This window comes from Sparus aurata, chromosome 18, assembly GCF_900880675.1.
Source record: "Sparus aurata chromosome 18, fSpaAur1.1, whole genome shotgun sequence".
NCBI lineage: Eukaryota > Metazoa > Chordata > Actinopteri > Spariformes > Sparidae > Sparus > Sparus aurata.
The window spans coordinates 29,333,718-29,361,457 of record NC_044204.1 but is presented as its reverse complement, the minus strand read 5'-3'; the positions used below and the strand labels follow the sequence as shown (position 1 = coordinate 29,361,457).

The window sequence follows — 27,740 nt, the reverse complement described above, 5'->3', positions numbered from 1 at the left end:
GGCAGGTGTCCTCATCACCCCTCTCTCTCGCTTGTATGTATGTATTTATGTGTTTTTTTTTTCCCCCTGCCGCTGTGGTTCGGGATCTCACACATACTGTACCTAAATCCTAAATATCCACACTCAAGGAGACTTTGAAGAGCCTATGAGGTCAGGTTTTAAATTATGGTCTGCGCCCACACCAGGCTTTCTCTCCCCACTCCTGTAAATCCATTTTCCACACAATGCATTTCAAATCAAAGCAGCGTCACCATAACACGCCTTAGGAAACATTAAGCCATAGTGCATTACTTTCATGTATGATAGCATAGCCCCTGTATGCTTTGATGTGCTCACTTTTTTTTTTAATGCTTTATTAATAATAACACATTGGCTCCTTCTCACACCAACATCAGCTTCTGGTGCTCCTTTTCTCTCCTCCTGAACTACATCCCTCACTCCTTCCATGCCTCGGCTCCTTCATCCCTCCCCAGCCCCTGAGCCTCGTCTCGGGATTGGCCAGCTCGCGTTCGGGAGGTTGGTGGTGGTGGTGGGGGGGGGGGGGGGGGGGGGGGGGGATTAGGGGGACTGACACGGGCCTCGAGATGAAGAGAGCGACAAAGACCTATCGGAGGGCAGGGAGAGCGGGGCGCTGCACCATCATTGGCTGCTCTGGAAATCAGACACGTCTTCATTTCTTCCAACCATCCTCTCCAAGTGCCCAGCTTTCATTTCCACGCCCGGGGAGGGAAGCAGGGAGAGGGATAGAGAGAGAGAGAGAGAGAGAGATGAGAGAGAGGGAGGGAGGGAGGGAGGGAGAGAGAGAGGAGGGGTGGGGGGTCAGGATTAGAGTTTCTGTTTGCGCATTTAAACGTGTGTGCACATGTGTGTTTGCTCGCATGTTGCATGCAGTAAACATCTCAGAGATACAGAGGGATGGGGCCTGGAGACACCGATAGCACTCACCTCCTCCAAAAAAAGCTGGCCAAAAACACAAACGCTGGAGCGGATTTGTCACCTAGCACGTTCCCTGTGAATGGGATGCCTGATTCATGTTAAAACCTACTGAGGAGAGTCAGACTTCTCACTGATTTCCATCATTATTTCAGCCTCATCACGGGATATTTTTCATTAGCGTTGCGGGAAAAAGGTATCCCAGAGCACACAATGGGCCGTTCAGTATTTGCTGATAGTTTCTTTTTCCGACAATTTCAAAGCAATGTTGGCAATTTACTGGATCACTTAGCAGCTGCCCGCATTCATATGTGTGCGTGCGCGCGTGTGTGTGTACATGCGTGCGCATAAAAACATCTGCTGATTTGATTTTCCAGCTTTTGTGTTCTCCTTTTGTTTGTGTTCCTGTTTGATATTTCTTTCTGTTAGGTGGCGTAATTGGATCTCGATATGTGCTGCCGTATTATAATTTCAGCCCACAGCTTCTGCAGCAGTTCCCCCCCCCCCCCCCTAGTCAGTAAAAAGCAATGTTTGGTTTGTCTCCTGTAAAAGAAATAAATACATTGATACACTAAACGAACTCATTGCCGTTGATTTGATGTGCTCACTGCGGCCGCGTCTCCACATGCTCTCCGTTGACCTGCGTGTGTTTGATTTGTCACGCAGCATGTTTGCACACTCACACCAGTGAATCAGCGCCTTGCCAGGTTTTACACACAGATCTGACAGCATTCTGCAGTGGAAGCCCTTCCCTAAAGTTTCCATATGAAGCCTGTTGAGCTTGTTGTGCAGCAGACTGTTGTCAGTGTCCGCCTGCTTGTTAGGATGCAGCCAGTTGACTCCGGCTGTCTGAACAGCGATACGATGGGAGCGCTCTCCTCCTCCTCGCCCCTAATAGGTCTGCTCGGTCTGCAGGCTCTCAGGGGGCACCTGGCTCCGCTCCCTGCCATCTTTGGCCCCGATCGATCGTCGAGGCCATCTCAGCGCAGAGTCCGGGGGTCAGCTTCAAAGGCCTCCTGCCCACTTCCTGCCACCTGGTGTTCTATTTCGGACAAAGGGTACATTTCCTTTTCCATTCCCTCCACCCTCGGTTGCCCTTCCCGAGAACAGGTTAAGGACATGGAGCCGGCTCAGCTCCTCCCTGTGATCTCCTTCAGCCTCCTCCCCAGTCGCCCACACGGGGAGAGAGGGTGAGGGATCAGACCCATTCAGACGCCGCACAATCACACGCGCATTTGATGTGAAAATCCGTTTTTTTGATTCAATCACGGCCTAAGATACACATCGCTGCTTATACGGAGGTGATCTGGTCCTTTAATAGTTAGGTTACAAATCACATTTTACATGGTTCTGATAGATGTCAAGTGGACTTTAATCTGTGATTTTGATTTCCATCAGTTTGTTCTCAGTTCAGGGACAGAAGAGCCACCTCGACGCAGATTATTATCCATTCATATTTTTTAATCGGACATTTATTCGTAGCGGCATACAGCACGACACAAAAGTTAATAAAGGTAATAGCTTGTTTATAATGATGCATTAAATTAAGTGAACTTCCTGGCTCCCACTTGAAACATGTTTCATTATTAACTGATCAACAGATTTGCTATGGTATGAAAAATCTCTATCTCTCCTTCCCCGTTGGTCAAGTAACAAATGGCAGGGCTATCGAACACACATTTTATCTCCACGAGGGCTGTTGGACAATTAGCTCCAAGAATACATATTAATCAATCGCAAATTCTCTGAATCTGCTTATTAAGCCCAGCCATTTTTTTTTTTTGCCCCCCCCCCCCCCTCCAATACATTAGCAGATCTCAGTATGTCCGCTACTCTTGTGAACAGGGATGAGAAGGAGATAGAGGGAGAGGAAATAAAGGTCTGACGAGTTTGGCAAAGAGAGGATGGAGGCTGAGACAGATGGCATGAAGTCTGCAGCACTCTGGCGTGGCTCGCCTGGTGCTAAAATCCTCCTCTCTCACATTCCAACAAATCCTACCAGGAGGCTGGGGAGTCTGTCACACCACTCCAAGGATCCACACGGCTCCCCACCACCACCACCGCCACCACCACCACCGTTGCCGCCACCACCGCCTCCCCTCCGAGCCCCCACGCCACCCCATCTCCTGCTTCTCCTCTGCCGCCCTGGCCCAACATGAGCCTCTGACCGCTTGGCATCGCATTCCTTCCATTTCATCCTCGCGTGCGTATACTTTCGCACATTATAGCGCGTATAGAGGTGGGTCGTTCAGACCTTTACAGGCCCGGTGAGATAAGAAGCGGCAGCGGGGCGAGCAGATACGGAGACACGCCGCCTCGACTGCTCTCACGGAGCGGCTTAATTGAGAGAGGTGGCCTTTTACTCTCCCTCCACTGTAAGAAATCTTATTTAGTAAACACTGGGACAAATCATGGGGAGGGGAAAGACTGTACAATCCATTTATATCAGAGGGAGAAGACATAAGAAGCTTTTTGATTAGTTTCACCACAGCCAGCATCAGACCCGTGGTCTCAAACAGCCCAATCTCAGTCCAAACACACCCATATTCCGAGACTCCCCGTGGGCCCTACAATCCAAAGTGGACAGTAAGTGTAGCAGTGATTACACACATAGCGGCACCGACAACTGGATCACGGAGCTTCGTGTGACATCTTCATCTCCCAAACGCCGCGCCATTAGATTTCCTTTGAATTTCCGAGGCACGCGTTTTCCTTTTTCCCCTTCTCAAACTGGTTCATCAAGGTTCATCTGGCTCATAAGAACAGTCTAATTTATTTTACACTTCGCTCTCTCCCCATGTCTCTTTCGCGCTGTCTCTCCGCCTGCCTTCTGGTTGTTCTAATGAATGACTTCTGAGATGAGGTGCTGCTGTGAGGAGGTCACAGGGGGCTTCAGAATCACATTACTGTTAATGATAATAAAAAGAACAATCTGTGCTAAACCTCTTGGATGTCCTCTCCTCTCTCTCCCCATATGGAAGTAATGTTTTATCTGCTGTTGTTTTTGAATGTCTCTAAATGTTTTTTGAACCGGAGCGCGTGCAATTAAAATGCACAGTAAATATTGCTGCCTGTGTTTGGTTTTTTTTGTTGTTTTTTTTATGCAAGCATTGCGTATTGACAAAAGGCTGCTCTGATAAAAGGTATACAGTGGTGCACCATCTGGGTTATCCGCCAAGAACAACATCAGGCACATCTTACAGACATGGTGCTGCACGAGGAGGCGTATTCCCCACGGTAGCATTTTAAGTGCACAGTGAATGCAAAGAAGGCTAAAAAAAAAATGCAAACGCAACTTCTAACATTGGACAAGGGTTGTGCAGGAGTCGGGCTTTATTGGTGCAACTTTTTACTGACAGAAGGTCACGGGAGGTCCATCTGTGTTCAGTTTAAAGCAATGTTATCTAACTTTCTGCAGAACTCAAGTCGATTGTTGAGTCTCTTTCCATCCATCCACCCGTCATCTGTAATCGCTTATCCTTTGCAGCGTCACAGGGGAATGGAGTCGATCCAAGCCAACGCTGGGCGCGTGGCGGGGTACGCCACTCTCTAATGCCCAGATTGTCAAACACCAAAGCGAAATCTAATTCCAAATTGGGTCGTTGGCTTTTGGACCCAAACGTCAACTTTTTCCAGAACTGCTTTAAAAGTTACAGTGTTGCCTTAGTTTAAAGCAGTTACGTGCAACCTGCCTTCATAAACAAAGCTGTCGAAGCATGACGACTTTTGTTATGTTTACACGATACTGTGTAGGTTCAACACCAACCTTAACCAGCACTGTGCATTTTTACATCTCGTTAAAATCGCAATGGAAGAGCTCTGACCGTCTCAGCTTTGGATTCAAGACTGTGTAAGGAAACCACAGTTGTAGTTCCATATGTTCACATAAAGAGAAAAACTATATGAACAAATGAATAAATAATCAAATCACAAAAAAATGATCTTTTCATGGTGGAACGTGGAGGATGAGTTCACGGCTGTACCTGAGGAGCGAAGCTGCTGTCCTGTCCGAAGGTACAGCTGTGAATACTTGTGTATCTTTTGCCAAACAGCAGCATGAGCAGGTTGAGGCGAGGGTGGCAACAAACAACCAAACAAACAAACAAAGAAATAAAGAAAGAAACAAATAAATTAATAAATAAGAAAACGTTTTAAGATGAAAACAGAACATAATTCACCCGCCACATAATAACACATCTGGCAACTATGATCAAGTGTCGTCTTGCTGTGCAGGTATTCAGGCCGCGCTATCATCAACACTAGAAGTGTTTTTCTGGGCTTGTTTACATGAATCTGACATTCACAAGCGGATCATCAGTGACTTTCTCTCCGACCACCACAGAGATAGAGTTGCTGGCTGTCCTTCCTACGTGGCAGGGCAGCGTGGCGTCCCCAGGCTCATTGGCACTGCAGCTGTCACCCACAGGATGGGAAAGTGGCAGGGTCGATGGCTCCGTGGCGTGGCTTCTGGCAGCGCCCCTCCCTTCCTGGCCCGGTGAAAGGGCAGGGATGGGGAGCCCAGTCTCTCGGTGCATTGATCGAGGGCCAGCCCTCCATTAGCCACTGTCAGAGCTAAAGGTCAGCTAAGGCCAACGGATGGGTCCTGCGTGCGCATCCTATGGAGCGACTCATTCTCAGACCCAGGGAGCGAGTCCTTGTCACTTTGGTCTGTGCCGCCCCCCTGCTCCCGCGGCCACATGACGATGTGGCCGCTCCTCTCAGAATAGTAGACCCCTCCCTGATGGGTTGACGCGGAGCAAAAACTCACCCGAATGTCCCTTCTTTTTGTTTGATGTCAGCCACATTATGCATTATTGTTGCTTTTTGAGAGATATTAAGATCTGCTGCCAAATCAAAAAGAGCCTTCCTTCTAATTTTCTCCAGCAGAAATTGCTTAATAAATGAGCAAGGCCCTGATTTGCACTGATGATCACACAGCAACACAATTGCGCCAAATTGCTCACCCAGAGATGGTGCACCACATCGTGCTCATCAATGAGTGGCAACTACTGCCTGGTGTGGTTTACATTAATGCAGCCGGGCTGTGAAAGGAGGGATAATTGTGGTGCTAAATGCTGCAGCGGCTGACAGGATCCATTTCTTGACTTGTCAAGGGCAGCGGTGATAGAGAGGGCTGTGCCGGGGTCCACACACACGCACACACACACACACACACACACACACAAGCAGATGAGCTTATTTGCACCAACACGTGTGCACACATGTGGGAACACACACACACACACGCACGCATAGGGAGGCAAAATCAGCCACACTCCACATAGAGATGATTGTCTCTTGCCTCTGTCAGGTTGTGCTTTTTTTCTCCAGCCATGAGACCTCATCCTGGGAAATTGAGCAATTTCTGATTGAAAACAGTGCCGGTAATTAGAGCACTCACTATTTGTAACCACTTGGCATTGCATTAGTATGCAAAGCTGGCAGCCAGCTTATCTTAGGGAAAACGTTTGTTTCCTTAATTGCCCTCTTAGGACAAAAGTGAAGGGGGTGGGTGGGGAGGGAGGAGAGTAAAATGTTAACGTGCTGCAGTAAGAATGGAGACTGGTGTGTTGAGGGGATGTGACTCCCTGAACACAGGGGTTAAACTCCACTAATAGGCTGCGTACAACACACATGGGCACACACGCAGACACAGAGTAACAGGGGAGCACTCATACACCCACATATGGGCACACACTTGCGTTGGCACACGGGCACACGGAGGCTACAGACAAAAAGACAACTATGGTGCGCGCACACATTCCAGGACACACACAATTAGGCACAATTAACTCCACAAGACATACTGTACGCTGCAAAACGAGACGCGTAAAAAACACAACGACTCAGCACACTAACGAATTCAGTGACCCTGCCTTTAAATAACAAGTTCATTAAGATGTGGAGGCAGGAAAATGGTTTGATAAATACTCAAACTCATTTATCAGACGTACAGACACATGTGAGTCATCGTCCCCTGTCATCTGTTGGACGTAAAGCTCTTCCCTGTATAGTTCAACAGCTCACTCCTACATGGCATCTGACACACTCCTCATCATACTTCTCTTACCGCGGCTTCTAGAAGGAGGGAAGGCACGAGGACGAGTCTTTTGTGGCAACTTTGGCTTTTTTCTTTTCTTTTCCTGGCTCCTTCTGCTCGCCACATCTGTTCACATCTGTTGACAGAGGTGGAGATCTCAGCCGGGCACTGATGGCATGAAAACAAAAAATATTTTCCCACTTTGAAATGTTACTTTTCACAGTAAGAAAACAGTATTTAGGCCTACAAAAGATGCAATTTTCTTCTTTTTTTGGCTTTGTTTTGTCTTGGGTTTTTTTTTTTTGCTCTTTTTAAAAAAAAAAATACTTTGATTTTTTTTCCTGGGTGTTGGAGAGCAGTATGTATATCTCTGAGGACCAGAGAGGGCTGTAAAATAAAAATGTTTCCAACACATGGAAAGACATGAGGCAGATTTACTTTGAAAAGCCATCTGTGCACATATGAAATCAGTTTTCACAAGAGAAAAAAATAAATGAAAAAAAACAAAAAACTCTTTAACGCCTGTACATTTAACTGGGAAAACTACAGAGGGTCTCCGAAAATAGATATTTTTTGTTTGACTTTTGTTTTTGTTTGAATTGTAAAACCTGTTCCTCCATGAAAAAGAGAAACATTAGTGTGAAACTTTATTAAGAATAATAACTCAATTAACAATTAACTTTCAGCAAACAAAGAACAAACAATGCATTGAATGAAATATAAGTTGAAATGCTCCCCTTTTCAAAAAGGTCACCACCAAATGTTGAAGCTCTTCTCTCCAATCCTAATCCGCTTCCACACAAAAACACATTTTCTCCATCAGGCAGAATCAAAGTCTGTCAGCGCGAGTTTACAGGAGATAACACACACACACGCACTCATACACACACATACACCATTAATTACGCCACAATATCAACAACATCAACACAATCTAATACTGATCTGAATCCTCTTTGTGACAATTACGTGCCACTGAAGAAAAAGGAGATTTCCTGTAAATCGAGTTATGACGCTCACACTTTGGATGAGGAGATGGTAATTGATTTTCACTGTGCGTAATAATGGCACGAAGATAAAGCTGTAAATACGTGTATAACTAAAGCTTTATGACGGGTATTAATATAAAAACTGAGCGTTTGAATACACTTTTTGCTGCCTTCATGTTTTTTCTTATTCTGAATTAGACGCCTTGAAATATATAATCAGCAAAGTTATTATCCAAATAATAAGAATACTCGAACGAAACACCTGACAGAGGTGAGGTAGCTTCAACAAATGACTATTAAATATAAGGGGAAAGTTTCCGTCTGTACGTGTGAGCGGAGGCAGCAGCAGGCCGGATGCTACAGGTGGACGGACAAAGCTGGAAACATTCCCCCCGGAGTGCGTCGGGCCCACAGGCCTCCTCACGGCCCCCACACTGGTTACTCATCCCCTCGCTGAAATACAATTAAATTAAAACTATTTTCCAAGCAGCTTAAATTTTAGAATGATAAAAAAGGGTCACGCAGTTAGATTTTGGGCCTGTTCGACATTAAAAGTCCGATTAAATAAAGTTTCCTCTTTGTCTTCTCTGGCATCTGTTGCGCTTCCACGGAAAGCGACTAAAAGAAAAGGATTCACAGAGAAAGAGAAGCTGGGGCTGTTTTCTTTCTCTCTGTTTTAGCACCGAACATAAATTTAGAGTGTGAGTAAATATCAAAAATAAAAATCCTTCTCACAAGCACCTGGCGGATGAGCGACAGGTGACCGAGAGACGCGCGCTTCCTTTAAAAATAAATTTAAAAAAACGAGTTGGACGCATCCATGACGGATAATTGATATAAAGATACAAAAAAAAAAAAAAAAAAAAGATCCTTTCAGGGGACGTTTTAATTAGACGCAGCTAATAAAGCAGCCGTTAAAATTATCCGCCTTAATTGGTCCAAATGCTGAAATTATTAAGAAATATGTGCAAATGTTTATATTTACACCTCCAAGTACAGCATGCGCGCACACGTGCACACGCGGCGGGTGGGCCGGGATGCAGTGTGTGGCAAGAAAGCGTGCGTGTGTGTGCATGTGTGCGTGTGTGTGTGTCTGTGTGAGGGTGTTTGCCATATTTCCTGACAAAATTTCACGTCACTCAAATCGTTTTTTGTTCTGGCGTGCGTAAATCTTTTTTTTTTTTTAATTTTTCCCCTGACTCGATACTCAAAAGGTCTGTGGTTCGGGAGGTTATTAAACAATTTCCTGAGTTTTCATATGGAGACTTGGAGAAAAGCAACAGGATGTTTCTTTTGTTGTTTTTTTCTATTCTTCTCTTTAAAAAAAAAAAAGAAGAAGAAGAGGAAGAAGAAGAAGCTGCGTTTTCTTGCATTTCGCCCCGAAACAAAAAGCTGGACCAACACGACGCTGAATGAAGAAGGACTCTCCTCCTCCTCTTCTTCCTCCTCCTCCTGCTCCTTTAGATCATCTCCAGGCTGAAGGTTCGGGAGCTGTAAGACTTCCTTAAAGTTTTCTGAGGGCCAAACTGGCTTTAAGGAGAGCTGAATCAGTGTCCATGTGTACACACCATGTCCAACAAAAGCAGGGGCTAATCCACCTAATTTACACAATGCACAGGGCCCTGTTTACATGGGATATACCCACAGAGGGCCTCTGCCTCGTCTTCCAATGCGTTTCAGACCGGACAGCGCTGCGCATTCTCGCTTTCTCTCTCTGAAAGGCAAAGTGAATCAACTCTGGCACAATGTGAAGCGAAAACCAGAGCACAGACAACACAGGCGTGATTTATTTTCAAAAAGAGGCACAACCAGCATCTTTCACCTACTGCCTGTTTTCACCTGTTTAATTCAAAGAAGCGGAAGAAAAAAAGGCTTCCCGGGATAAAATAAATCAAATTCTACTAGAAATTGTTGGAAATTCACAAATATGTGTGTACGACTCTCCCTCAGACATACACACACACTTACATCAACAACAAACGACTAACGAATAGACACAACTACACACTTACTGCCTCTTGTTCAGGCCCTCTTCTAAAAAAAGACAACAGCTTCAAACACACAGCTATTGATGAAGCACCTGAACGCATCACGCAGACGAACAAAACAGGAACTGACCGACAGGATCACGTTATTTGACGCACGTGAGGTGAAATTACTGGTTTTTCGTGTGTGCAACACAGATTCAAGTGACGGCGAAACTGGTTGAATTATTTTTTCCAGCAGGTCTTCAAATGCATCACCAGGAAAACAAAAAACGTGACCCTACATTTTACAGCCAGTCTGAAGAGAAACCCTGTTGATAAAAACGCTTCTGCCCGCAATTATTCTGCACGTTTCTGCGTCTGTTTTAGCGGATTTCTTACAAAAACACGACAGACTAAATACACGGCTCTGCTAGAAAAAAAAAAGCATTGTTTTCTTTTCTTTTTTTTCCTCACTGTCCCGTGATTACACCGTTATTTAATGACATGTATTCACATCCTGATAATTATAAATACATATTCAAGACAGATGTTTCCGTTTCGGATTCTTTTTTGTTTTCCTTGAACGCACCTCCCCCCTAAAAACAACTAAAACTAAACTAAGTAAAACGAGTGAAATATCTGCTGCCAAACGTTCCTAAATTAATTTATTTCTCTTCCAACAGCAGAAGCCTCTGAATGGAGCTTTGTCTTATTTTTATGTCTTTTCAGCTCATTCACTATTTAGGCGATAAATTAAGAGTCCCGGCTGCTGCGACGATTTTTAAATTGCTTTCATTAACACTCCTAGATTTCCTGTTTAGACGTCTTAGAGCTCTTTGTGTGTTCTCGTCTGTAGGTGTGTGTTTTTCTGTTTTTTTTTTTTTTTGTTTTTTTTTTACTGTTTCCGTAATTGCATTTTTTTTTTCTTTCTCTCTCTTTCTTTCAGCAGGGGTAAGGTAATTACTTTGGCACAGTCAGGTGAATTCCGGCGCTAAATTGAAATATTCTGCTTTAATCCTCCCTAAAACCCCAATTGTCAGGACACGGAGATGTGAGCAGCGCGAGGAGTCCTGTGGAGCTCCGGTTCGCTTCTTCAGGTGAGCGGCGCGTCGCAGGGGGGCGGAGGATCTCCTCTCACCGTCAGGAGCATAAAACAAGATTACGAAGATCTTTATCCCCTCCACCCTCCCCCACCACCACCCCACCATCGCAGAACAAGAACAAGCAAACTTCCCAACAATCTGAGATTCAAATAGGGGGGCTGTTGTTGCATAATGAGGGAAGGGAAAAGGAATTCTTAGTTGTTGTGTTGGGAATCTTGGAGTTTTTTTTTTTAAAATTATCATTATGGCTGTAAATAAACTTCTCTTGTTATAAATAAACGTCCCAGAGCAGCCAGGTGAGCTCGTTCATGTACAAGTGTCATGGGATGTAATTCAGATGCTTGATATCTTTGTTTTGCATGCCTTGTGCACGCAATCGGGCGCTCAGCATTCATTGAAAATAACTTTTTTTTTTATCATTCTAATAACAATAAATACGTTGAGATGATGGATGGCATCAGAAATCTAAATTCTAGAGTGCCAGGAGTGAATGCCATGGCAGAAGTTTGTACATTCTGCTTGTCATGGTGCCGCCTGAATTTACCTTCCCCCCCCCGTCCCATCCCATCCCATATCTTTAATTTGTAGTCACCGGGAATAAAAAGGCTGAGTCTCAGCTCTGGCAGCTCCCATGTCAGTCTTTGCAGGAGTGGGTGACAGAGAACAGCAGAGGCAGATAGCATGCTAAAATCGCATCACTAGAGACCCCACATCAAAGCAGACCAAACCTCATATTGAGTGAACTTTTAAGCCAGAAAGACTGTGTGACATCAGAGCACCTAAAATGTGACTGTCATGTTTTTCAAACTTCGCCGAGCACGAGGGCGCTCAAAAAGACTTGAGAAGCATTCGGTGGCAAGCGCTGTTCAAACGCGCACACTAAGATTAGCAGTCTTTGTCTTACAGGGGGGGCTTCAAAGACCAATTAGATTGAGAGATGGGTGTGACGAATTTGTCAAAAATAAGTTGATAGATATCACTTTGGCGGCGAGCAAACATGGCTGGGGGATTTCACTCAAGCACAGTCATTGACAAGGCACTGTCAGTAAAATGTGTCATCTTCAGCAGACCTGCCAGTTGACAAGGATGCAGCTTGGGATTGAGACTGATCAATTCCCAAACTGCCAGCGAGACGTGGCTCTGATAGCGGCACTTTAGTTTGTGAAGTGAAAAAAAAAGAAAAAGTACTGTTCACTTGGATATATTGTCAACTTTTTATTTTTTATTTTTGCAGCACAAGCCGGCATCACATCCCAAGATACTGAAGCAGGAGAGAAGTGTGTAGAAAAATCCAGATAAAACAGGAAAAAAAAAAAAAAATGATCGTCATATTTACGTGCGGTTTGAAAAAAAACTCGGGCAGTTTTGACCTTCCCATGTTCCTGTTTGCTCTACAGGCGCGGATGTGGCCTCTGGTGCACATGTCTCGACTTGTTGTTTAATGTACGCCAATTCAACACGTCTAATACTTCCAGCTCGTCTTCGGCCACTATATTTCGAAAGTGAAATCCGATACTCAAAGCACTCTCCCCTTCAAAGTAGTTTCCTGTTGTGCTTTGTGACCACAATAGTGTCAATCTCGCGCTTTCAAAGCCTCATCTCGGTGTCAGCTTTGAGTAGCTGTCTATACATGTCTCCGAATAGAGTCGAGGCTTTGATGGCTGGTCTGAAACAGTTGGGAGCATTAGGACGGAATCTAAAGAGGAAAAAGTATTCCTATTGATTTGGCTGCACATGAAATTTGACCTGAGATTTGTGAAATTGCTTTCATGACCAGGAAAAAAATGCGTTTGATGGTTACAGCAAACGCGGGAAACTTCAGTTGGGCGCGCTGAAAGGCATTGTGGGAGCTATAGGAAGGGAAATTCCCAAGCAGCTGTGAAGCACACATCACACCCGGAGCTCCAGACGTCTGTGGTGGGAGACGCTCCAAAAAGATTGCAGAGTCATGCTCGTCATCGACGATTTTGCCGAGTTAATCGAGTCGTCGTTAGACAGAAAACGTATTGACGAGACTGATTATCGAGTGTTGTCCAAGGCGGCACAAACACCAAACATCCGCTGGTATATTTGAGTATTTTCTGCTTGTCTTCGTTCATAGTCGAGCTGTCACGATAACAGATTCTCACACGATAATGATATTATCGCGATATCTAGAGAAATTACTTAAAACTTAGTTCCCTGTGATTTTGTCTCTTTACTTGTCAAATTATGAGCACGAGTAACCATAACCACTAAAAACGTGTACGAAAAGAACAATTACCATCAACTACTCAGTTACTAACAAAAGATGCATAAAGCTGAACATCTCTGGATTATTAAGACGATATCAATGTGTAGTATTCACATGATATCAATTTTTTCACGATATCACCTGTATCGTGAATATCGCGATATCCCGTCACCCCCCTTGCTTGTATAATTCAAAATCAAACATCCTATCTGTCGGACAAAACAAACGTTTTTTAGATGATGCTTTGGTTTATATGAGCTTGAAATGGGAATTTTTCATAAAAATGTAAAAAGATTGTGCAGTGAAATCAACAGGTGAAACTTAAAGAGCCACTGGCTGCAGCCCGGCCCACAGCAGTAATGCTTCTACTGTATTCCTGTGTGGCGTGAATGCCTTTGTACGCCATTTCTACCACCATGAATCGTGCCTTATTTTGTTTTCGCTGATATAATGGTCAAAGATATGAAGGTTTTGGGGGGCCGTGCTCCCCTCAGTGTTGTCCTAAACAATGGCCATTTGAAAAAAGCTGCGTTTGAAGCCATGCCAAGTGATTGGGAATAATCAAATGACAATAATCAGATGAAAAGAGAGGCAATCTCAATAAACTTTGTCATTCAACTATTCAAGGTTCAATCATATCAGAGGTGTTTTGCATAACTATGAGACCCGGGTTCTAATCCTCAAAGGGTTTTGGGGCTACTTGGCTTTGCACTGTAGTCATTCAAGGTCTCAACCCGGTAGGAAATATGGGCTGCCATAGCAACACAAAGATGGCCTCTAAAGGCTTAGCATAATTCTTCCCTAATAGAAAAATAACAGCGGCAAATCCCGTCCTTAGTGAACTGGCTTATTTGACAGAGGCAGACTCCCACCTGTGAAGCACATAGTCACCACACCAATGCGCTAAGACTACGATAAGATGAAAAAGAGCCCATCTCTGGATGGGGATGGGCGGCCTAAGCTCAAGCCAAATTCTTTCTCTTCTCTGAAGCTGAAAACAGCCCACAGTGTGTCTCTGGCTAGCTTTAGGTTTTTGAAGCTGGACAATATGAGCTGCCAAATGAATCATACTCTCTATATAGTACTTAACTTTGAAGTGCTTAAGCCATACTCTGAGAAAAAAACCTTTGGCAGGAGAGGATGTTTTTTTTTTTTCCCCTATCAGATCGGATCTTAGCCGCCGAATTGTTTTAACCTCCTCGCACTCGTTTTGCTCCCGGGATGTTCTGGTGCTTGTTCTGAATGTTCGAAACCTGCCTAATAACCGTCCTCTCCCTTCTGATTGCGATCACAAAAATATGTGATCCCCCACCACCACCACCACCACCAGCAAACTCCCCTCCCTCTGCCCGTCCTCCCACTTTGTTGCCAGGTACCACAGCGATGGATTCTTGTCACTGTGTGAGTTGCATCAGGATGATGAGCACCGGGGAGAGAATAAATTACCAGCACACTTTAGAGTGGGAGGCATGTAAGTATCAGGCGCTACAGCGGTGCATTGCTCGCTGCTTATGGAATCGCTAATGAGGAGCGGTACCCGCCGATGTTGCAGCCATGGTGATCGAGCTAAAATCAAAGGCTTCGTGAAATCATTACTGTCAAAGCTAGCTATGAAAATCCAATGATTGCCCGACACGGATTTCTGAAAGAGGTATATGGCGCTGTTTTGTCGCACGCAAAGGCTAAGGTGGAGAGGCAGAGAGAGGAGAGAGAGAGAGGGAGAGAGAGAGGGAGATGCTTCCTCTGCTGTGCACCTGAGTCAGCCATTTTTAGCTCGACCGGATTTCTGTTTATTCACCGCGCTCAGCAGCCCGAGCCTCATTGTCGCCGCCGTCTCCCTGTCAGCATCCCACGGCAGACGACAGCCACTTGTCTTATTTACCTCCGTCTTAAAGGGTATTTTCAGTCCTGCAAGCCTCATTCCTGGCTGCGTATAATCTCGTCATTGTCAGCGGCGTTTTCTCTGTTTCGTGGCGTTTCGAGAGCTTATGGGCGAGATGACAGAGCAGAACTGAAGGGAAGATTATCATTATATCACAACGTCCCTTCAGGCTCGGGGCAGAGAGAGGTGTGCGTGTTTTTTCGTCTCGCTGTTCCCCTAAAAACAACAATATCGACATAAAGAAGCACTGAGAGCCATACAGCTTCATGGCGTCACGTCTTAATTTCATTGAGGAGGAAGTCTCCCTATCTTCACATCTGGTACTTTGGGGTTCTTTAAACCATCAGGGTGACGCATCAGTGCTCTAAAGGGACTTTTTTTTCCTTTTTTTTTGTCATGCAAATCCACCCTCTTTCTTTTCTTATCAATTCATCTTTTTGCTGTTGGGCAAATATGCAAAAAGGCATTTATTAATATTCCGTTCCTCCCATTATATTGGGAGTTATTCAATTTATTGTCATTAAAAACAATATCTCTTTTTGTGCTCTTTATACCTTGAAATCCTGCCACTGCTTCCTTTGAAACCACCTCCTTGCTGGATCCTCCGCAATTCCCGCGGCTTGCCTGTATTATGGAGGGATTCGCAGCGGTGTCTTCACATTAAATGGGCGACGACAGTCATAATGGCCATACGTGGGACCAAATCTATTTTCTAGTGCCAGGTGAATCGCAGAATACATCATTTAAATCAACACTTGTGTGGACGGCTGTCCAAGCGAGAGGCCAGACTCTCCTCCCTGAAGGGGGATCCCGCTGAACGTCGGCCTGCAAAGCCTCCTGTTTCAGTCCCGCGCCGAGCACCTTTCCACATCAAAGCTCGCAGCGCACCACGTCTCAAAGATTCACATCTCCAGGAAAGAATGGCCTCTGCTGAGATGTGGACACCTCTGGCCTCATTTAACGTGCACGGTCCCCTCCCCCCTCTCCAGGCCTGAATCCGAGGATAGAGTGGCTATCTGACAAGATCACACGGAGAGGTGCGGGAACTTAAAGGCGAAGAGTTAGCGTGCATCCTACCAAGAGTCTCAAAAGAGTTCTATTAAAACACGTTCAATATGCCGGTCAGGGCTTTCAAAGTGCTGCACACCCTCTAGCCCCGGCAAACTCAAAGGGCATCAGTGCACATTCAGTAAGGGGAATCTGGCCCCCATTAATTTAATGAGTCCAGGGTATTAGTATGCCATAGCCAGCTGTGAAGTCTCCCTTTTCTCATCTCTGGTGCAGTTTTAAGGAAAGATCCACCAACTTGGGAGTGACAAAGGGGAGCAGGCAACGAGGTGCGCTCGTCTAATCTGAGATCAATTTCTCGCTGTCAGTCCTCAGAGGGCAATTTCCAGCGGTTAAGATGTCTTTGTGCAAGCTGGAAATCCAGATAAAGAATGCGGAGTGGCACTTTTACTGTCACCAGGAGAACTTTGCTGTCTCTTTATCGTGATTGCATCCTCCGGAAACAGACACGCAACTTGTAAAAAAAAAACAATGGGCAGAGGATTGGCGCTCGGAGACATATTTGCATAACATATTTGGATACATGCTGTGGTCATTATAGCACTGCGAGCTGTTTGTTTTTTTTTTGTTTTTTTTTTCTTTCCTCATTTGAATCTTGTCTACAGTCACTTCACAGTTAATTAGCTTGGTAACATCAGTGTTACTTTCCAAAGCTCTAAGACCTGACTTACAGAGGAACACACAGCCTGTCACTTGTACAACGAGCTGACATGCAACTGACAGTCACCTGTAAGAGATTACAGAGACAGTGGAGTTTGCCAGGGCCTGTCAACCAGGAAGTGGCAGCTGCTGGAGCTAATTAAAGGCATAGTAACACGGTAACACAGCCCGGCTCGGGGCCACATCAAACACTCCTCCTCATGCCAGTCTGGAGTCTCATCTCTGGGATGTGGAGGCCCTCTGTGACCTGCGCTGGGAGCCTGCTGGGCCCGAGGCCTGACCCGAGAGCTGCAGGGTGATTCGGAACGGGTCAGCACCACCGTGGGGTGCACCTGGACCGGCCTTACCTGTGTCTGCGTATCTGCATACCAAAACGTGGTCATGCGGCTGTGTGGGCGCGGGGTGCACGGACTCTGACCTGCACAACAAAGCAAAGAGAGAGAGCCCGGGTGAGAGGTCAGGAGGAGAGAGGAGGCTTAGGGAAAACACACGCAGGACGCATTGGCTAAACACGATCAGAGGGACACATATGGCTCGGCTGAGGTAGAACCAGATGCCCTCAGAAGTCCTGATGAAACATGAGCTCAATATAAACACCTCGCCTCGGTACGGACCGCGCTTAAGTTCTGCATAATTTAGCGATAAGCTTCAATTAAGAGCCGATAACACAGTTTTTATCTGGTTATCTTCGGATACAAAAAAAAAAAAAAAAAAAGAAAAGACGAGGGAAAAAAAAAAAATACTTACATTTGCCCAGTTACAAATTAAAAAGCTCTCTCAAAATAACACCGAGCTCCATCGTAATGAGCCCTCTCGCTGAACAGAAGTACCTGAAGCCCACTGAGGAAAGGGTTGTTCCAGCCAATATTTATAGACATGTGATAAAAAGAACAAAGATAAAAGAACAGATAGTTGACTCTCACCGGTCCGTCTGTTTCTTCTCTGAGTCTGTATGTCAGCTGCAGAGCCTGCGTGTAACTAACCAGAGGAACATATCCAAACAAAACCTCTCATGAAGCCTTTCCTCAAATGCACCCGCAGCGATAATTTACCAGATAAACATGTGGACTTCACATTATAGAAGAATGTTTTGTAAGCATTTAATCCTGGATTCCATAAGCTACGATCTGACATTTTAAACATTTGCACCGCCCTTTGTATTTTTCATTTTTCAGCACTTTTCGGAGCCAAACGTTTCCCTGTTTACTGACTCCACAGTGAACTCGGATGCGTAATGGCGTGCCAGGGTTGACGAGCGGTATCACATAGGTGGCAGTTGCGGTTGCTGACTCAACATTGGATCTAAAAAGGAGCGTGGCAGACGGCGGTGGGCGTTGTCTAAGTCCGGAGATCTGGCCCCTGTCTCGGTGGAAGGTGCTGCGTTGTGGCCCCTGCTGCCACGTCTAGAAAAGACATCTGCAGCACGGCTCCCCCGGGGAGCCACGCTGCAGCACATTGGGGGGGGGGGGGCACCTGAAGCCAGTGTCTGTCTCCACCTGCCACGCAGAGCGCCTAGCAAAACACCACGCAGGGGTGCATGTAGGCAGACCTGTCTACAGGCATGTCAGCGTCAGCCGGGACAGACACCAATTTGCAGCCATGTTGGGGGAGGTGAACACATCTGATGTATGCAGAGAGCGTGTTCCAAACCGCACCATCCCCATCACCATCAAAAAAAGAGGATTTTTTTTTTTTTTTTTTTTTTTTTGCCGGTGTCTGCTAACACTTCACAATAGCGGTGAAAAAATTCAATCCGGCCCATGTTGGATATTTTGTGTGCCTGCCGAGTCGTGGGCCTGAACAAAATGAGAAAGCCCTTGACTGGATTCCGGGGGCCTGATATTATTCTGCCACCCGTGGCAGCCCAGGTTCTCTTGTTGTGTAAAATAGAGAGGAGACAACTTTCCACTTCACGTCTTTATGGCTTCATGCTCCGAGTGACTGGCTGTGAGGGTCTGAGCGCCGTGTTCTTTCAGCAGTCGTCGTGTGGTCTCAATCTCTTTACACGTTTCACTGCCAGGCTCCTTCTCTACCAGGCCTCCCCAAACTGAGTAATCAGCAGATGTCTTTATAGAGCAGCCCACTGCCACGTGCACACCCTGCATTCTTTGCCAGTTTCATTTTGGCAATATATAATTTTTTTTTTTTTCTTTTTAGATTATTATTATTCTCTCAAAGCCCGGCAGCCATGTTGATTTGGGTTCTCAAAGTGGCCTGAGGTTGCAAATACCGCTCCCCTCAGCAATTTGAATTCATGCGCCCGAACGATATATCCCGAGTGTACTTAGGTTAGTCCCTTTCTATTATACCGCAGACCTGCTGATTTAAACAAACTGACGCAAAGTAATTCAACCGAATCCATTGACCTTCAGAAAGACAAAGTCAGACCAACCGAGCAGGTTTGAGGGATCACCGTCGCTGAATAGTTTCGGTTACATAATATCATAAGCTCCCCTGAAATGCTTCCGCACGGGCACAAAGCGGTAACAATGCCTCCAAATTGTGGCGAACTCTTCTGTGTTGCAGAATAATGAACAGGAGGTTCGTGTTTTAGAAAATATCCACACACACACCTTCCCAAGTGTGTCACGTTAGCTAGGACGTCTGGTTTCAGGTGATCTGCGAACGTCCTCGTGATGAACGTGCTGCATCAACACGGTGATAACAGCACGAACAATGATGTGAAATTTATCAGCAGGGATACTTGTGATGCTGCACTTTAATTCAATAAATGGTCGGTATCGCAGTGCCTCGATGTGCCACACACATACAGGAGACATTAGTGCAGAGCTTAAGTATCATTATGAGGCAATTCGATGGAGTATTTTCATTTTATGCTACATTTTGTTTTACTACACGACATCTCAGAGGAAAATACCGCACGTCTTTACTACAACTACAGCTGCTAGTTCCTCTCCATGTTACTGTCAGTTTATAAAACGATGGATGTATTAATCTGTTGATTTTTTCCTCAATTAACAGATAAATAGTTTAGTCTATGAATCGGAAGAAAGTATTAAAAAAACATCCATCACAACTTGCCAGACCTTGAAGTGACGTCCATATATTGGCTTTTTTAATATGTCATCAACAAACAGTCCAAAAAAAAAAAAAGTTTTCACATTCAAATTTGGTGAAAAACAGGAAATAAGTGTAGCTGGAAGCAGCGTTTTGCTCCGACCAGATGCGTCAATAAAGAGAAATGTTGTTCTGATTGGCCAGTCGATTAGTCTGCTGTTGTTACGGCTCTAGATTTAACTACCTGGCAGGTAAACATAGTTCTGAATGTGCAGGTACACTGTTAAAACGCTGCTCCTGAATACAAATTTGACAAAAAATTAAATAGATAACAACGTCTTTCTACAGCTTTGCTTCTTAAAGGATCTGATAACCTCGTCTACCACTGTCAATATGTACATGCGGGGTCGGAAACAGTTAGCAAAAACTAACTTTTTTGGCTTGAGTGTCCGTCCATCCAGTCTGGGCATGTGGCAGCATGCGTATTTTTTTTTTTTCTTTTTTTTTTTTTTTCTTTTCAGCACCATGAGCACCACCTGGGCGCCATCAGGGCACCAACATGCCAGTGTTCCCTGTCTGTCACCAAGGTGGCAGACTTGCTAAGGGTTGGGTTTTTCTCGTGAAGTGAGCTGTCAAAATTAGCGACATTTCTGGTTTGTTTAAAAAAAAGTAGGTCAAGCGCCGAGGCAACAACTTAAGACCCACGAGGGACGCCGCGACGTTTCGTCGCTTGAGAAATTATTCATTACTGTATGTTATCGCGGCGAGAAAATGTTTTCAGGTTTTTTTTTTTCGTTTTGTTTTTTTTTTTTTTTCTCATTACCAACTGAAATGACCTGGCAGTGATGGGGACTAATTATTTCACATAAGCGCGTCATAATAAGTCACATGATAGTGTTGATACTTCTGTCACTCGCTGCTTAATGTCTACGCTGACCTTTGATAGCCGGCGTGTTAATGACAACTGCATGAATTCACTTTTTATTAATTGGCGATTTTGCTGGTGTAATGACATGGAGATAGGGAGGTGTGTGTGTGTGTGTGAGTGTGTGTGTAGTGTGTGTGAGTGTGTGTGTTGTGTGTGTGTGTGTGTGTGTGTGTCTGTGTGAGTGTGTATCTCATGAGTGGTGATGTCAGACTTGTGCACTTGGCAAGCAGGGTTTTCTTTTTCGCTCCATTTGGTGACAGATTGGGTTCAAACAACATTATATCTTCACAGTTGTGACTCACAAGCCTCGGCGTTATAAAGTCAGGGTGAGGTTTAGCACTTCAGACGAGGACTGAGGGAGGACCAGGTCGCCTCGCTTCGTCTTTTAGTTTATCACTTTTTCCGCCTGGGCCTAATCTGCAACTCGATGAAACAAGCCTTTAACACAGTTTTACTGATGTCAATCAATCCACTCCTCCTAAGCAGAGATCCACCTGTGATCGAGCCGGTGCAGATCCAGTGATATGTTGGTAATAAATGCAGATTTGGAACGTAACCTCGCTTTAGGCCCTTTGGTGAAACGTCTAAAATGCTTGAAAATTACAGATACAGGTAACCGGCCGACGCTTCAAGTGAAAGAAGTGCAAAAAGTTGTGACATTCAGCAGCACAGGTGGTGAGTGTTTGCACGCCTGCTTCCCTGGAAAATAGACAAAGCTGCACAGTGTAGCATTGTGGGGTGCTTAGCATTCCTAGCCACCGTGCTAACCACAGCACTGCAGCTTTTCCATGACTTTGATTTTCTTTCAGCTGAGGTCGTGGCAGGTGTGCGCCTCCTCTCCCAGCCTCAGGTAAGAAGGCATGCATGCAGGGGAAGAGGGGGGAAGGCAGGGCGGGGGGGGGCATCTTTTTAAATAATGTCAATACTCTCCGGGCTTGTAAAGCTCCTCCGACGATAAATGTTGCATTAGCTCTCTGCGCCTGTATATGTTACTGTCAGCCCAGCCCCTCCTCATCAGCCATGTTTGTTTTTGCTGGTTTTTGTGCTATCAAAGGCTAACTGCTTTACAGCACCTCCTGGTGCTCCACAGGAGGAAACTTTTCCTCTTTGGAGTGAGGATTCAGCCGACAGATTTAAAGGTAATAGCAGCGATCTGTCTCGCTATGCGTCTGAATCTTTTATTATTCATTATTCTTTCATATAAACGTCCTGAAATTGCATTGATGTTGCTTAACAGGATCCAGTCCTACTGTTTGGCCTTTACCGTTTTTTTTTTGTTTTTTTTTGTCGTTGGATAAACCCATCTGTCTGATAGATGAAGCATCAACTGTGTCATGTCTTTTTTTTAAGCAGAGAAGTGTGTCTTGCTTGTTGTCCAAGAATGGTACAGTGGAACGTGGCCTTTCGCTCTAAAGCTTTGCTCGCGCTCCGCTTTGCCGCACTTGTTCTGTCCTGAGCTGCCTGTCCTTCAAATCCAGGGCTTAGTATGAGGTGGGGCACAGAGGAGGGATAAGGGCTGTCACTGCTGCTGCCGGGGTGCCCACGCCAGCAGTGCATAGAAACTAATAAAGATGCACACTGGTAGGACCCTGCCGACTAAGCAATGAGATGTCACCATAAACAAGCTGCAGGACGCTGGCAGTCAACTCTTTCTGGTTATATAATTCTGACCTATTTTTTTTTTTTTTTTTTTACTGAAAAGAAGATTGTCCCACTCAAGTGTCCCGCACAAATCTAAACTCTGAAATAACCAAATGTTGTTTGCTATTCCTGAATTTTCCCCCAATCTTATTATCGCTTTTTTTTTTTTTGCCATTTTGTTTCACTGCTTTTACAATTCAATTTTCATCACTTTTGCAGCAGAGGTCTAGCACCAAGGTGATTTACGGTAAACAGGAGCCGGGCCAAAAGGGCTACCGAACTCTCCTCACTTTGTCAGTCGCACTTGCTCCTCTCTCAAAACTTGCTTGTCAGAGTCCCTCAAATGTCTGCATCGCATGTGCTACGGGTCACACATCATGTGTGTCACCTGTGCAAACACTGAGTGACATGCAGCAGATACTCCCAGAACAACAACCAAAAAAAAAAAAAAAAGTGACGCGTGGCAGCGTTCAGCTCAGACAAGTGTCGTGATGTGATGTGTCACGGTGGCAGCGCAGGTAACTCAACAACATGGATAACCAAAATATACATCAGCAGTCAAAACAGGGCGCTGATAGACGCCAGAGGTGACGCCAGATGTAGCCCAGATATGACAAAGTTGAGTGGATATGTTATGAGGAGGCGTCAATCCGTCAATACTCGAGTGAGAATGTAGGTTAAAATGATGTACAGTATTTAAATGTCATACAGGAAAACGGTGAAATTATTTATTTAATTTGAAAAAAATATAAAAAAAATATCATTCTGATTCATTTAACTCCAAAATATCAAACCTCAGATTGCCTGAAATTATTAGGTTGAAAAAATAAATAATATTTAAAAAAAAAAAAGCCTGGAGACCAAACAGCAGGAAGAACACACATGGAACTAAAATATAAGGGTGCTTTAATTTGACGGTGTGAAATTGGAGCGCCTTTGAAGAACATCCACAAAAACCCACTGCCTATTTATTTCTCCTCAATGGTGTGACTCTGACACGTCCCTTTTGTACACTAAAATTATGGTCGGGCCTCATTTGAGGTGCTTTTAAAGAAATACGTGACCAGAACCTTCAGGTGAATCAATTTAACTCGACTAAATGAAAAACTGGGGGCCCTCTGTGATATAAGCAAAGGCCTCCCCCTCCTTTCAATGCACACTGTGTCCTCTCAGCCACAATGCTCTCAGTCATCATCATCACCATCATCATCTTCATTATCATCATCATCATCATCATCATCATCATTGTCCTCTCTTTCCTATTTTTTTCTATTTTTCCCATTTACTGAATCTGAACTTTTACTAAAGATGAATAATCATTTTCAAAGCGTTAAAATTGAGGGTGTTTATTTATCAACGAAAACACCAAAATAAGACGACAGCTTGTTTTACGCGAATGAGCGAAATGTTGTACGATGTTGAACTTTTAATTTTTCCGAAACGTGAGAAAAAAAACATCGATTTTAAAATAAAGGTGAAATTTAAGCGGACACATGGCAATTCATTTGATGCTGTTATTTAATTCCAGAAAGTTGCGGCGTGTTTGGTTTTGATCAGATTTTATTTGTAATTGCTGTCAAAAAAATTAACTTGTGAATTAACAATATTGAAGACTATTTTTATTCAATAATTAGAAGTGGATTTAAAATGCGAGACTATTTTGTGATAATAAAGTGTGAGTTATTTTTACTCTCATTTTAAAAATACATTAATAAAGTAAAAAAGAAACAATATTGATATATAGGTTAAGAAACAGGGCTCGTTAAAAAAAAAATATGTCCGTAAAAATCAAAAACATCGCTAAATTTAAATTAAATTGTACAAATCGAACTGCCAGTGAAGATGTAGTGAAATAAAAAAAACCTGTATTTTGTCATATTTGCATGAACTTGATTTTGATCCAATTACACTCACACTGACGAGAAGCAGCTGTAAAATAACAGTAAAAGTTTCTTATTCTAATTCCAGCAGATGGAGAAAAAGAAAGTTACGCGATAATTGTTCAAGTTTTCCAGCTTATGTCAGATAGAAATTGGAATCTGAGGGAACAATCGGAAAAAAGTGATTATGCCAGACTTTGTGTTCGTTTAGCTGTTTTGTTGGAGGAGCCATCTGTTTGTAAGTTTTCTTTGTAATTCTTTTTGTTTTTAATTGTTTCTACATTTGCTGGAACTTTGTGTGCCGCATCAAAAGACAATGAAATTCATTAGCTCTCTATTTCAAGGTGGTATCTAACCGGCAGAAGATTCTTTTTTTACTGCAAGTCTTTTTTGTTTTTCTTCAAGGGGACCGCGAGGCTCTCATCATAATCTAATAATATGCGACGATAAATAAGAAGCAGGGTTTTTTGATCAGAAAACTGTGAGTCAAATCAGTTGTTTGCTCTTAGACGGAAATGTGAAACTTTCTCTCTCAGTTTGCAGAATGAAAGGCCACCATCTGTTTTTCGTGGTGCTCATGTTGGGAGGACATTGAACCGTCAGCAGAGTCCCTCCTACTCATCAGGACACTCACACATCCTCACAACACATATATTCAGTTCTTCAGCAACCTTCTGTGCTTCTATTTACATCAGGAGGTCAACTGTGCTGAAAGTGCAAACAATACACATGTGCTTTTTTTCTGAAAGTATTGTTCAGATTTTATTTATATTATCATTTATAATATTTATAATATTATGTGCAAAATAATAACTTTAGTATCTACTATTTTCTAAAACCTTTTTCTCTTGATTTCTTTTCTTTTCTTTTCTTTCCTTTTGTTTTCTTTTTCTTTACGCCCGAAGAAACTGTCAAAGAAACTTTAAACATTATGGGGAATACTGTAAAAAAAAAAAAAAAAGAAAAGCTGAATATATTCACCTCATCTAAACTTTCAAAATCTGAGATCAGTGGGGAAAGTATACTTGGAGGGAAAGTTATCAGTCTTATCTATCTCTCACATGGTTTCCCAAAGTTAACACATAGGGAGAGAAAAAAAAAAAAAAAAAGCAAAAAAATGTGAAGGCTTTCCTTGTGTCCTACTATGAGGGCTTTCAACTGCAAACGATTCAAACAGACTTTCATATGAAGCTGTCACATTTTACTCATATAACTCGTAACTCACGATTCGGGGCTGAAATTATTTACGTTCGCACTGATTCTGACGCTGAAATCTGCTACAACCTCTGCTCTTAAATGTTGTGCGGAAGTTGCACGAGTTCCACACAAGCTGATGCTAATAAAACCAAATCACACACTTTTCTTTTTAAAAAAAGTCAGTCTGAAGGTGTGATGTCAGGACACCTTTGAGAGCAACGCAACACAGCAAATGCGGCACATCCGAAACAAAATGCACTTGGAGAATTTTAAAAAATAAGCAAAAAGTGAAGATTTAGCGGCTCGAGCGACCCGGACGAGATGTGAGAAATTCTGCGATTGTCTGTGTGTGTTTTTGCGCTTTGGTTGCTGCGAAATGAGCATGCAGCTTTTTCAAACAGCATTCAGCTCCATCTTCTTCCTACCCCCAGTTAGCTTAGCAACAGCAGCCATTTTGTCTGCATTTGCATTGGTCCAAATGTCTTTCTCAGGTCATGCCGCATTTATTTGAAATTCACGACGAGATCTCCGAGGTGTTTTTGCAGGACTGACATCTTTTAATTTGTGCTTTTTTGTAATCAGGACGTACGGTGGAAGAAGTGACTTAAATCGTGCGTGTTCAGAACAGTAAAGCTTTCATTTCCTGCTCAGAAGGCTGCAGACGATCTGTAGCATCAACCGCATAGCTGTTACACAAATGCACATGCATACGGGACACAGTCATGCACGCATTACGTGTGCACGCACGCACGCACGCACGCACGCACGCACGCACGCACACAACACACACACACATAGAATAGGACGTGCTGATCCCTTCCTTCGAGTCTGCGTCAACCACCCGCTGCTCCCACCGCCACATTACATAGACAACCAACCACAGGATGTGTAAACCCGGCGATCCAGAGGTCACCTTGGCTTGTTTACTTGACGGCGGTGGATGCACAGTGGCAGAGTGGACCACCAGCGCCATCCACAACCAACACAGCTCTCAACCCTCTCGCTGGATCCTTAGTCACACTGTATTGGTAAGTAGCACAATCTGTACTTTTCTTCCACCCAAAGTCGGCTGCAGCACAGAGACACGAACTGTGATGGACAGACCTGCTGATAGACTGCTCTCTCTTAATGTCCTTCAACCTCTTTGAAAAAGCCCTGATTTACACACACGTCATCAATAAGTTATAGCTCTACCAATTAGCGTCTTCCTTTTTCCAACTCGGGGCAGAATAATTCTCTGGAAATCGATCCATTTTTAATCGAGCAGAAGTTGATTCGAGAGCACTGCGAAACACTTTTTCTGAGCCCCGGAACAGAAATGACCGCCTAAGTCGTGTTTGCGAAGGAAGACGGTCCATTTTCATCCCCGCACGAACTCTCTTCAAATACCAGCGTGTTTATCAAAGTGGTCACACAAACACACAAAGATCAGGGGGAATAAACGCAGCGCTGAGGTGCTGACTGTCCCCTTCACTTCAGAGGTTTATGGGCCCACTGTCACTCCACAGGCCGAGCCATCGGCCCTGAACACTGCAAACGCTAATACGTACCAGGTTCTGACTAAGCTTCTGTATGTTGTCAGCTCTACACACACACACACACACACACACACACACATGCCCACACAGACACTCACCTCTGCACTGCTGAAACACACCACTATGGAAACTCTGGAGCCTCGGTTGATTCTGGTAAGGTCCAAAATGTCCACGTTATTGGCACGGAGGGGTAGAAAAGACTGGCTGGGAGCGAGGCCCGGAGACTGGGCTTTCTGTGTTTCCAGAGAGCTGCCCTGACCACCCTGGTAAATATAAGAGAGCAAATCCCTTTCAGGTTGAGAGTATGACACGGGACTGCCACATAAATCAGTGCAGGCCCAGCCCGGCACAGGCTGGGAACGCCATGGGAGTGGTAGGCGGCTCTACGGTGAGGTTTTTGGGGAAGGATTATGGATTGAGACGTACAGCTGGGAGGCTAAAGTTACACTTTTCATTACCACTTCGAGGGGGTCTTGGCTGCCTGGAAGCCAGTCAGATTTGTGAAGACCTCTTTCTCCCCCGTGGAATGGTTGTAATTCTGCAGGCGCATTCTTCACCTGAGGAGAATTGTTTTTGATATGGCAAAAACAATTTGGCGAAACGCGATGGGAAATACTGTTTTTTTTTTTTCTTTCTTTCTTTCTTTTCTTTTTTTTTTTTTTT

At 44.3% G+C, this 27,740-nt stretch overlaps 1 long non-coding RNA gene across 3 annotated transcripts; it reads right to left on the bottom strand.

Annotated features, from left to right (window-relative positions):
* Positions 1-550: 550 nt before the first annotated feature.
* On the bottom strand, positions 551-27,740 carry LOC115569355 (uncharacterized). 3 transcript variants are annotated; one of them, XR_003981537.1, is made up of 5 exons: positions 27,536-27,740; positions 27,176-27,340; positions 17,223-17,293; positions 7,004-7,109; positions 551-704 (listed from the first exon to the last, which is right to left on the bottom strand). It is a non-coding gene; the product is annotated as an uncharacterized LOC115569355 (long non-coding RNA). The 3 variants fall into 3 exon arrangements; XR_003981536.1 differs by lacking the exon at positions 27,536-27,740 and having other exon boundaries at positions 7,004-7,141; positions 27,176-27,524; XR_003981535.1 differs by lacking the exon at positions 27,536-27,740 and having other exon boundaries at positions 27,176-27,524.